This window comes from Dipteris shenzhenensis, chromosome 23 (genome assembly GCF_047967505.1).
Source record: "Dipteris shenzhenensis isolate YYH24624 ecotype China chromosome 23, Dip_SZ_1.0, whole genome shotgun sequence".
In the NCBI taxonomy this organism is placed as follows: domain Eukaryota; kingdom Viridiplantae; phylum Streptophyta; class Polypodiopsida; order Gleicheniales; family Dipteridaceae; genus Dipteris; species Dipteris shenzhenensis.
This window is the reverse complement of record NC_141618.1, coordinates 35,028,460-35,040,425: the sequence shown is the minus strand read 5'-3', so window position 1 is coordinate 35,040,425 and position 11,966 is coordinate 35,028,460.

The following is an 11,966-nucleotide window of genomic DNA, read 5'->3' as shown; positions in this document are numbered from 1 at the left end:
AAAAAAGTGGAAATTTCAAGCTTTCTGTTTTAAAAAAAAAGGGTGCCATCTCTTAGTGTTTTGAAGAAATCTTTCAAAGACCTTCAAACAAATATGTAATGTTGTCAAAACATTGTTTTGCCATGCAAATATTAGTTTCAATTGGTATGCCTTGTACACACTATGAAAGCTAGAAGTGCGAGTGCTACACACAATGCACAAGTGGTATGTGCATTATGAATCAATTATCTATCCACCATTAAGTTGACTAATATTTATTGATATTTAATTGTGGCACACGGGTGGGTGTGTAGGAAAATAAAGTATGTGTAACTTTAAAAACAAGGTCCCATGCAATCAAGCTCAAAAGATCATAGAGTTTCCAAATCAAACACATGACTACAAAGAATCAACCCTTGTAGCCTTAAGATACTAGCTAGACCCATTCCCAGATAGTAGCTTTTTAGATCTTGAGCGTATCATAAAACAACATTCGATTGTGGTGTCAATATTCTACTTCATTTGAGACATGATAATTTAAAAAATTTCCATTAGAAATAAAGTGCCCTTTCATCACTTTAGATTTAAAAGTATCTATGTGGTCGAGTACAATATCTCACGCAATAGATATCAAAACATCACAAAACGTGCCTCCACTAAACCATGGCTATACCAAACCCAAACATAAGGTGAAGGAATCATTTAAGGATCATGGGGGACCGACAAGTGGGAAGTAGCGATTGGAGGTATTTAGTATAAGAAGATGTACAAGAAAGGTCGTAGATACGACTCTTAGATAAGAAGCCATAGGCATTTATCTACTCTTATTGAAGATCTATTAATTTTCAAATGCAAGTTATGCCCGAGGAAAAGAAGGGTAAAAGGATCTTCAAAATAGATTTGGACACTCATGAGCCCATCATGGGGTGGCTTGGAGAGATCAATGACTAGTTGTTAAATGCCAAAAACAACCAGGTTGGGTGCTCTAATAATAACAAACTACAAAATAGTCATGGAAGATGTCCATGCCCTTGTGAGAAATTGGTCATCATAATTAAATATCCTAGGCGAGGAAGAAGATCGAGTCCATCATTAAACCTCTACCCTCAAAGCAAGTTTTGTCAGGCCTCAAATTTGAAGTGTATCATAGAATTTCAATTTGAAGGGCCGTCCTTCTAGTTAAGATGTTTTTTATTATTTTTGTAGGGCTCTACAAGAATTTTGTTTTAGTGTGGCACTTCTTTTTGAAGATTTATTTCTCTCTTCCTCTTCTCAGGAAGGGAGAAAGTCCCTTTGAAGGGAATTGTAGTCTTTAAATATAGGGATTGATTTTTATTACATTATAGATTATTTTATAGAGGCAATGGACTCTAGTCTATAGCTTGTAAGTCCCATCTCAGAATTGAAATTCCAAAATCTAAACAACAAGAAGTCTAGGTTGCATGGCGATTAGTCACCACCCAAATTAACATGAAATACTAAATTGAGAAATTCAATGATAATCAATCATTGTATAGTTATCATGATTGAGCTTTGATACATCATAAAACAAAAGTTAAGATGGTAATTGAAATGAAAGTCTCAAGTCACATGCCAAGAGTGACCCCTGTTATTGGGAGGACTTCCACAACATGGCTCCCCTACTTTGCCTTGTTTTTTGCTGAATATCCACGACTTGTCTCCATCGGCTTACCTCCTTGTTGTGTGGTGGTTCATTGATAATCGAGCTCCACATGGATTCCGTGGACATTTTCCACATTCTTCTCCCTAGTAGTTTCATGAGGTGCATGCAATTATAGCCACCTAGCTTGCATGGTGGGATGACCATCTGATCCATCAAAATATTAAATTAATTTTGCTATAGCCTCGATATGTTATAATACAATTTCCTACAAAGGAAGTTAGGCCCTCCCCCCGCTCCCCTTCCCTTTATAGAAGTGCCACATTGGAAACCATTCATTGTAGTGCCCTTCAAAGTCCAAATTATCCTTCCATAATAGAAAATTCTAGGCCCCATGGACATTGGATATTTAAAGTGCCACATAGCCAGCCAAGTGCTTTGTCAACTACACACTGCTCCACCCTCATCTCCTACCCCTCCCTCTTGCTCCACGACCCTCATCTCTTGATATACCCTCCTACTCCACCCTCGTCTCCTACTCCAACTTCATATCTACCACGTTTGTCTCCTACTCCACCCTCTTGCTCCACTCTCGTGAGTCGTCTCTGACCTCTAGATGCACTAAGTACTATGTCTCACCTCTAGCTTATTCTATTCTTGATCCTAGGTATCAGTACCAAAGTGACAACAGTTCTCTTCCACAAGCCGAGTTTGAATGAAATGCTATTAGACCTTTTATGGATGGGTAATGTGCCTAATTTTGTATCAAAATACTATATGTATGAGTCCAACACCGAGGGGGTTTAATGGTATATTCTATATGGGCTACATGCTTAGGTTGACCATGCCATAAAGTCGTCTTGTGGGTGTTTTTGCAACTCAATCACTTGATTGACCTGATGATAAGAATTCTAATAGAAGAAAAGTTGAGTAACTGAGTATATATTTTTGTCAGGTGAAAGAAAGGTTTAGTAGCTCAAGCACACGATGATCTTTCATGCGTAACCACAATGGTTGTAACTAGCTAACTAAAACCAAACACATTAAGGTGTATGCAAAAGAATTTTTGCAGCTCAAAAAGTCTCAAATTTGCATTGTATCTGAACATTTCCCAAACATCATACAAACATTGTTATTTTCAAATAAGCGCTATGCATCCTAATATTCGCCACCATAAATCATATAAATATCAGGTTTTTCAAATAGTACTATGCTACACTTCATTGGGTTAAGATTTCGTTGACCTTCAATTGAAAGCACAATGAAACACACACTTAAATTTAGTACTTTAAAATCTCAGCACTCTGAAAGGTTTCCTAGAGGCCATTTTTAAGATCAAAATTCATAATGGGTTTGTATATATTAGCACATTTGTACTACAAAACATAATGCTTTGATACAAGAAAGCACTTGCTACAAAGAAGTATGGGCATGGCTAGTTTCGACCATCGCAGTGGTTGACATGGGCATGGGTAGTTCTGAGCATCATGGTTAATCTTTAGGATTGACCACCACCTATGTCAAAATCACACTAGTATAAACAAGAGTTGAGGTCCAATAGTTAGGGTCAAAATTTTGGGAGGAGATCTTTGGATTTGTGGAGTGCATCAAAGGGCTATTGTGTCTAGTTGTTTGGCCATATGCAATAGTGTTCTAACTTCTCCCCAATCACTTTGAAATTGCTTCATCTTCATACATTCATTCTTTCCTTTGTGCAAGTGACATTTCATGTACATCTCCTTTGGCCTATGTTGCACTTGTTGTTCCTTTACTTCATTCCTCCACTAGCTACCTAGAAATGGCGATTGCTCCACCACCTAGAAGATGAAGGGGGCTACATGATGAATCACCAGGCCACAACTTACACATTTTGTCTTGATGTTTGGAAATCCTATTGGGGAGTATAAATCACCCACAATGGAAAATTTAGTTGAGTGCAAGTGGTTTCCGTGTAGTACATAACAAAACCACCAAAAAAAAAGATCGAGTAGGTAGTTGAGATACTCGTAGCAGAGAGGACAACTATGTTTGGGACTCAACAATGAAAGAACTAGGCAAGTAAGGAAGGAGACAAAGCCTTAACAGGGGATGCAAAGAGATAGTCTACTAGTTCACCATCTTTGACACAAATGACAAGAATATGGAGGTAATGATCGGAGGAGTCACGGAAATATAAGCACATATCTCATTAATTTTGGACTCATATTTCTACATTTGGACTAATCCTTAAAATCCTTCCCAAATGAAAAGTTTACTTTATGAAAATCTCATTCGAGAATCAATGTTTCACTAATAATCCAAAAACTACTATTAAATCCTGCTTTTGTTCTTCTTGTTTTTAAGAATCCTATTCATGTTTTTAAAAAATCATGAGTTATTAATTTAAATCCATGAAAAACCACTTACAAAATAAATACTTATTAATTTAATTTAATTCAAAAGAATGCACTTAAAATTCAATGTAGAAAACTATAACACTCTTGAAGATTCAAAAGAGTCTTCCATGTCTTTTTTGTACTCCAAAATAGTAATAGCTATGCTTGCAATTTTACATTGTCATATGTTTACAAGAAATATTGCTCTCGACGATGAGTCGTTATACAAAGGATTCTATCATGGCCTTTTCAATAATTCAATTCTTCCTTTATAATGTGTTGAGTACAAATGGGTGATCCTGACATTTTCTTGTTTGAATGTCCTACTCATCATCACTTGTTTCTTGGGTGCCATCTTCATTCACTCTTGTCTGACCATCGTCATCTCCAGTCTTTATTGATGCTTGAATGGTATTGTCATGGGCATTCTTCATTTGCGCTATCTCCTTCTACTTCCTCCTTAGCAAGCATCGTTAAAAACTTTGTAATGTGCGAAATAATTAGTACAGTATTTTTACTTTTTCTTCTACATCATACCCCATGTGCTTCTTTGTTTTCTTTGTCCTTGATTTCCAGGATACTATGACTGTCTCTAAGGAAATCTCTGAAACTGCTTCATGGGTTGGGACCCACATTCCTTTTTTAGACAACCAGTATATAGTGTATTGTTACCCTAGTTCTCCTTCCTACCCCTTGGCTCATACCATAGTGCTGTAAATGTTTCATCTCTCCCCTGGTCATCCATGCTCAAGTCCATCACTTTTGCAACCTAGAACTTCACATTCTCATGTTCATCGTCTGATGGTCAAATTGCAACAAAAAAATGGTTGTTTATGTCTACTTCTGGCATAAAATCTCTCTTCTTTGGTCCACAATATGGATGTGGGAGTAGTGATTCAAACTCATTTTCAAAGAGATCAAATGCTGGGCGCAAGTCGTTATCAACATTTGGCGAAAATAAAGGCCGTTCTTCCTTAACATCATCTTCTTGCATTTTCTCAAGGTCCTTTATCAATTGGTTGGTCTTCCTAATTACAACACCAGTGTGTTCCTTCCAAGAGGTCTACTTCTAAGCGTGGACTTGGTTGTGATGGTTTAGGCATAGACTCCGTTGGAGGCTATGATTCTCTAGGCATATATTGAATCTTTTCTTTTGAGTGTGGGCTTGGTTGTGATGCCTTGGGAGACTATGATGCTTGCGGCATAGAATGAATCTATACTTTAGCTCGTGGACTTTGTTATTATGCTTTGGGCATAGACTCCTCTAAATGTTGTGATGCTTTTGGGTGTAGATTGAGTCTGTAATTCCACAAGTGGAATCCGTTCTGATGCTCTAGGTGTAGACTCCTTGGGTGTATGTTGAATCTCTACTTTCGCTTGTGGACTCGATTGTGATGATTCGAGAGTAGACTCCTTTAAAGGTTGTGATGCATTGGGAGTCTATTGAGTCTCTACTTCCTCGAGATCCTTTGATGCAGATTTGGGTGTCTCTTTTACGTGAATTCGAGATTGAGCAATTACATATCGAATGGTGTGAGTCACAAATGTATATAGTTTTGTATCAGAATATGTTACACTGAGGATTGTGAGCCCTTCACATCAAATATTTCATTGAGGAGCAACTTGCAATTGTAGCACACTCTCCACCCACAGCTGTGTGCATCATTTTTCTCTACAACCTCGCATCTTTGTAAGTCTATTGCTTCCTGCAAGTCACCATCATACTTTGTGACTTGTCCAATTGCACTTATTAACCTTGATATAGACCTGTCCACCCATCATAACATACAAGGAAATGTTTCTTGTATGGCCAATTAAGAATCTTTATTATTTGACTACATCTTACCTCTGGCAAAAGTAAATATGAGGTTGCGGTGTCAATTACTCCTCATAATATAGCAAAATGATAACTCATACATTGTCCATATTGAGAGATTGCAGCCAGGTGAAAATATCTCCTATTACTTATTATTATTATTGAGCCATGTAAAAAGCAGGGAATTTATGACATATCTTGGGGGGGTCACTTAGTGTAATAGCATTCAAGGATTCTTTTCTAAATCCCTCAGTAACCTATTTTTATCATTTCGTTACGCCCCCTCTATAAATTTTCTCAAAATTTATAAATCCCATAATGTAGTTATAATTTTTTCCCTAGAGGAATTTTTAATGTCCTTATGTGAGATACATTACTACTTTTGGAGTCATTTTCGAGGCAATATGAGAGATATAGAATGTATCACACATGTTATTTGAGTCTACACACATGAAAAAAGAGAGGTACTAGAGTGCAACATTAAGGAACATGCAAGTTTCAACCCTGATGATAGTGCCAAAAGACTAAGAGAAATAGAGAGTAAACAAGGCAATGCATGTATACCAAAAGTAAGAGAGACAAATAGCAAAGAAGCTAAATCATGTATACCATACAGAGCAAGTTCCGAGACTAAAGAGGTATGCAAATTAACTCAAAATATGCAAATCCAAAAGAAAAAACGTTTATAGAATTCATCATCAAAGATTGGAAACTTTTATAAATGACATATATGCTTCAAAATGTCACAAAAACCATATGTCAAAGATTGGGAACTCTATGAAATTGCTTCAGAGTTTTTGTTGTTATAAGAATTAAAAACACAATGGTTCTTTGCCACATTCATAGAAGGCCTTGCCACTTTTTTGCTTCCATGAAAACCCTTGATAATATACAATAATGTAGTACTAAAACCTCTATTGCTGAATTCATGCAAGACCTTACTATATCCAATGTCAAAACATAAGATTCAAACTTTCTTTGCCGCATCCATTCAAAACTTTATTGTATCTCATACTAAAACATAGTATTTGGGTCTTAGCATGGGAAGGTGACACAAAAAGCACTATTCGGGACATTTACTACTTTTAGTGGTATAGGACACCTATTTCAAACCTTTAAAAATTATTGCAATGATAAAATGTGCTTTTTAACTCTTACAATATTGTAAGTTCATTAAAGAATATTGATATTTAAACAAATCATATATTAAGGTACATAATTTGTGATATAAGTAATGTGCTATGTGCTTTCATAAAGCACAAAAAGCATGTCACCTAACCATGCTTAGACCCATTTAGATTTGCTTTGCCACATCCATGTAGACCCTTATTGTAGCCCATGTGGAAGCTAGTGTCCAAAACCACTTTGTTGCATTCTTATAGACCTTATTGTAACAAATCCCACATTTGATACCAAGGTGAAGGTTGTGTTGAATCCCTCCATTTGAGTGGCCACTACATAGGATGACCCAACTTCCAGAAAATCAAACTTTGGAAAGTTGTACGCAATATTTGGATCAATGGCCTTCATCCGTTCAAAATTTGGCTAGCTTCATTGGCATTGTAGACGCATATAAGCTGGATTGATTCTTCGTTCAAGGCCCACAAAAATGTAAGTCTGCCAAAATGTCACATGCTTCAAAAATGGGACCTGCCATTGAGGTTGGAGGCCTGCATCTACATCTATTTTGGGGACCATATTGTGGTCCATCCTGTCATAACCATCCCTTTTGGTTCACTTATTCTTGTGCCTCCATTTCCTGAAGCTCCTCTATATGATCTTTGTGAGGGATCGTACCTCCATTATCTCCTTGCACAGCTGAGATGAAAGATTTGAAGCTTTCCTTTGATATCTGCAACATCCTCGACCATTTGAAAAGAGGTGATGGCATCATACCATGTGTCATCATTGAGGCTTGAATCTTGGGGCTGGTCCTCCTCTCATGAGGGTGTTCATCTACTTTTTTCCTTTCCTCCTCATATGGCCTTTTATGTCCGAGAAGAGCATGGGCTTGAGAATTCTATTCCATTTATTTGTGCCCATGTCTTTGGGACCCTCCTGGTCGAGCAACTGATGTTGCATATGCATGGTGGTGTGCTGGGATGTGGAGGGCTGTAATGGTTGGCATGTGCCATTGTTAGTGGAAGTGGGGTCAGGGCCCTATGCGGTGTCAGGCTAAGAGAACAATGGTGGTTGTGGTGATGCGCTCAATAGGGTCCAAGCAATGTCCATATCTACAACTTGGACTTCAATGGGATAGGCCACATGTGAATCATCAAACAGGATGATGCCAGTTTGATTCATTTTCTACATAGCTTCTATAATATTATTATAGAGTACTATGATGCCAGTTAGAGGGCATCGTTTGTTAACACAAAAAAGATGGGTGAATATAAACTCAACATCCCCTCGGCAATACTTCTACAACCATTATAAGATGCATTGCAAAATTTCTAGGTGGCAAAGGCATATCTTCTAAGGAGTTAGGCTTGACTAATTTGAGCATTGGACTCTCGTAAGAGAAAATAGAGGTGTCCTATAGCATTCTAACCCATGCCATGTAGTTATATACAATGGGGTGGTAACAGATTGTGTATATATCTATAACATCGAGGAGGACTATGTCCTCATGAAAATAGGTCATTGCTATAAGTGGGTGTGCCTGATATTCAGTGTGACAAAGAAGTGTTTTGACATCATGTGTTGTGAGTGGATTGGAAAAATTAATGTCGTGGTGTAGTGCAGCACGTGGCAGAGATGGTTTGTAAAAAATAGTTGAAGGTGTCTTCAATTGTACATGTGGTGAAAAAAAGGGTGGAGGCATGGGTTGATGCTTCCAGCAGCCACTCATGGAGGTTTTCAGGCTCTTGCTGTGGTGGAGTGGATGCCCTCACTACATGTAACCTTTCAATTAACTAGGCTTGCTAGGCCACTCTCGCCTCTAGGGCCTACTTCTCCTCTTGTGCCCTAGCATACTATTCCTGGTCAATTGTTGCATGGCATTGTATAGCCTCATAATTGGCCTAGAGGGTATTGTTACATGAGCGCTTCGTGGGGCCAAGGCTTCCTGGGTTTGTAGAAGCTCCATTCCAAATTTTTTGCCAATTAGTCCGCTGGCTTTGACTACCAAACGCTCTTCCTTCTCTTTTTACAAGGCTACTTCTATTGCCTAAAGCTTGTGGCTGGCCCTAGCAGCTACAATATTCTGGTGGACTGAGAACTCATGCCTCTGTGCTAGGATATTTTGGGTAGCTACTATCCTGGCAGTGATTGATTTCATTAATTCTATCTCCTTATGTGCTTCCTAATGGTCCTCATGCATCAATTTTGTGGTGGGGGATTCTTCTCAAGGGGCTCCTGGGCCATATAGATTATTGCCTCTCCCTCCCCAATGGGTCTCTTGATTTGGTGTTCCCGGTGAAGCGTCTCTACCTCATTTTTATGGGCTTCCTCCTCTCTGATCCATTGGATCTCTCCTTGTTTCTGGAGGAGGTCATCCTATTGCTTTTTTGCCACTTCTTCATCTTGCCATCTTTTAGCGGTTGCTTCATCTTGCTGTCGCTTTGTAGCTGCTTCAATCCTTGGCCTGCTTGATGGAATCTTCCCTTCTCTTCTTAGAAGATGGCTTTGTGGGGGTAGACTTGGCAACTAGAGCTGATAATAGAAAAATATTATTTGCTACATCACCATACCCATATGGAATAGGATCATTGGACAAGTAGTGGTGGATGATGGGCATTATGAACATTGAATTACCTTTCTCCCCATGAGTGCAGATTCCAACAATCTCCCTATAGAAGTGATATGCCTAATTTGTCTCTTTGGGTTCGTGCAGATAGGCCAATAGATTGGGTAGAACCATGCTATAATGCTCTGCTAATTGGATATATGCGAGGAGAGTTACTACCCGAGCTGCTTTTTCCAATGGCTACTTTTGGTATAAGCTAATAGGGATGCCACCCCTATATCTTCAGATGGAGAGATATTGCAAATCCTACTCCATAGTTAGTAAACCATGTAAGATGGGGTCTTAACTTCTTGTCCTTCTCAATGCCAAGATAATGATGTAAGAGGGCCTTGGACTCTCGACCAAGTTCAACTATCCTGAATCAGTAACCCAAACTACCAAGTAACTCAACAAGAGTGAATCTACCCTCTGTCAAAGAATGGAGCAATATCAATATGTGTGAGTTAAATACCGATGATATTCCCCAGGGACTGACACTGGTTGGAAACTAATCAAGAATTTTTTGGCATGTCTTTAGTTGGCTTGTTTTTGGGGGTGGTGTCCTCTAAGGTAGCTAGTCTTATATCTAGCCTATATGTCGATTGATATGAAAAGTAACAAAGTAAATTTTATCTTGATTTGGAGAGGATACGCTCTGATTAGGAACGGTTTCGATGAAGAGGTTTCAACAAATACTACAAAGTGGAAATCCCAAATGTGAAATATGAGGTGACAAGTGCATAGACATGAGGTGCAGGGCAATTTTACTTTTTGGAGCTCTTCCCAAAGTCCCCACATCCAGATCAAAAGTTAAGGCTCTTGACAAAACTTTGATCCCAAGAGGGCCTACAACAAATAATGATGTGGACAGTGAGTGCATATGCTAAAGCACAAATGCTAGTGTGGCATTCTGAGCTGGCATTGCCACATGGCAGAAGCACAAATGATGATGCACTACCACGTGTCTAGATGATGTGGCAAGCGAGGTGGCACTAGTGACTTGTCATTGCCACATGTCAAGTGTTGTGGCAAGTTGATGACATGGCACTACAAGGTTCAATCAAAGGTACCCATGGTTAGTTGACCTATGGTGATGTGGTAGATAATAGGATAGAGTTGCCACGTGGTCAAAATGTGACCCGCTGGCAAAACCCAAAATCAACTTTACCTAAGCCATGTTTAAGTCTATCTACCACGTGTCATTTTGTGAGAGCAACTAAACCCAGGGTCCATTTCACCTAACCCTAGTGTGGGCTTATCTACCACACGGCAGACTGTAAGGTAGTGAGAGGGATGCAATGAGAGATTGTAGAGAATCATGCATGCAAGAGATGACGTCGATGAATAAAATAGATCGACTGCAATTATCTACTGGAGCATTACACGAGTCATTGGGGGCGTGTGTTAAAATTTGGTCTTTTCATTGTCAGTGGCATTGTGGTGCTCTATTCGTTGGAGATGATAGTCAAGTGTTCATCCTTGGTTGTCCTTGAAGAGCACTTCTTCAGGTTGTTATGGGATTCTTTGCTTGATGCACATGTGCTACCTCTACCAATTAAGGCTACTTTGATGTGAAGCCTTTGCTATGTGCCTTTTGTGTATTGTGTCATCGTGCCGACTGCTCTTTTGCTTGAGAAGTTTTGAAGCATTGGAGAAGCACCGTCATTGTTGAAGTGCTAGGGGCCTATAGTCAAGATGTGTTGTTCTCCACTACATTGGAGAGGTTCATGACATCTACACTATGAGGAGCTCCCAAAACCTCAATAATCACCCACCATACAACTACACCAAGCCAGAAGCTTTTGAACTAAAATTTGGCAGCTCCCATAAATCAAGTGCCTTTGTGATGACCTACAACCTCCCATAGGTGAACCACGATCTCATGAAATCAAAGTCGGCCACCTATGATTGATGGCACAACTCACTCTATTACAATGAGCAAAAAACCTCTCGCAATCACCCACGAAGCACCACAAACGAGCATGAGCCCTGGCAAAATAAAAAATGGTAATCTCCTCTACTGAAGGTGAGAAAATAACTTCACATGAGCCAAAACAACAACTCTCAACTAATGGCGCATCTCCTATAATGTTTGTGATCTCCCACTTATCCTCCAAAGTAAGACTTGCTTCTCTACAAAATCTCTCTATTTCTCTAAAGAGTAAAATAGCATAACAAAAATTCTTAAAGAATAGAACTCTATCAAGCTTAAAAACCTTTCTAAAAGGAAAATCTCTTCAAGAAGAGCTCTCTCAAAATCTCTCAAACTCACAAGAACATGAAAGATGAAGAATGCCTCAAAGGAGGGCTTGTTGCCTTGACAAGATGCAAGGGCTTGGAGCACCATAGGATCTGATACCATGATTATGCATGTGAGAGAGAGAGAGAGAGGAGAGTGCACATAAGATAGCCTAACTGTATTCCAAGGAAATAGGAATATATACATGG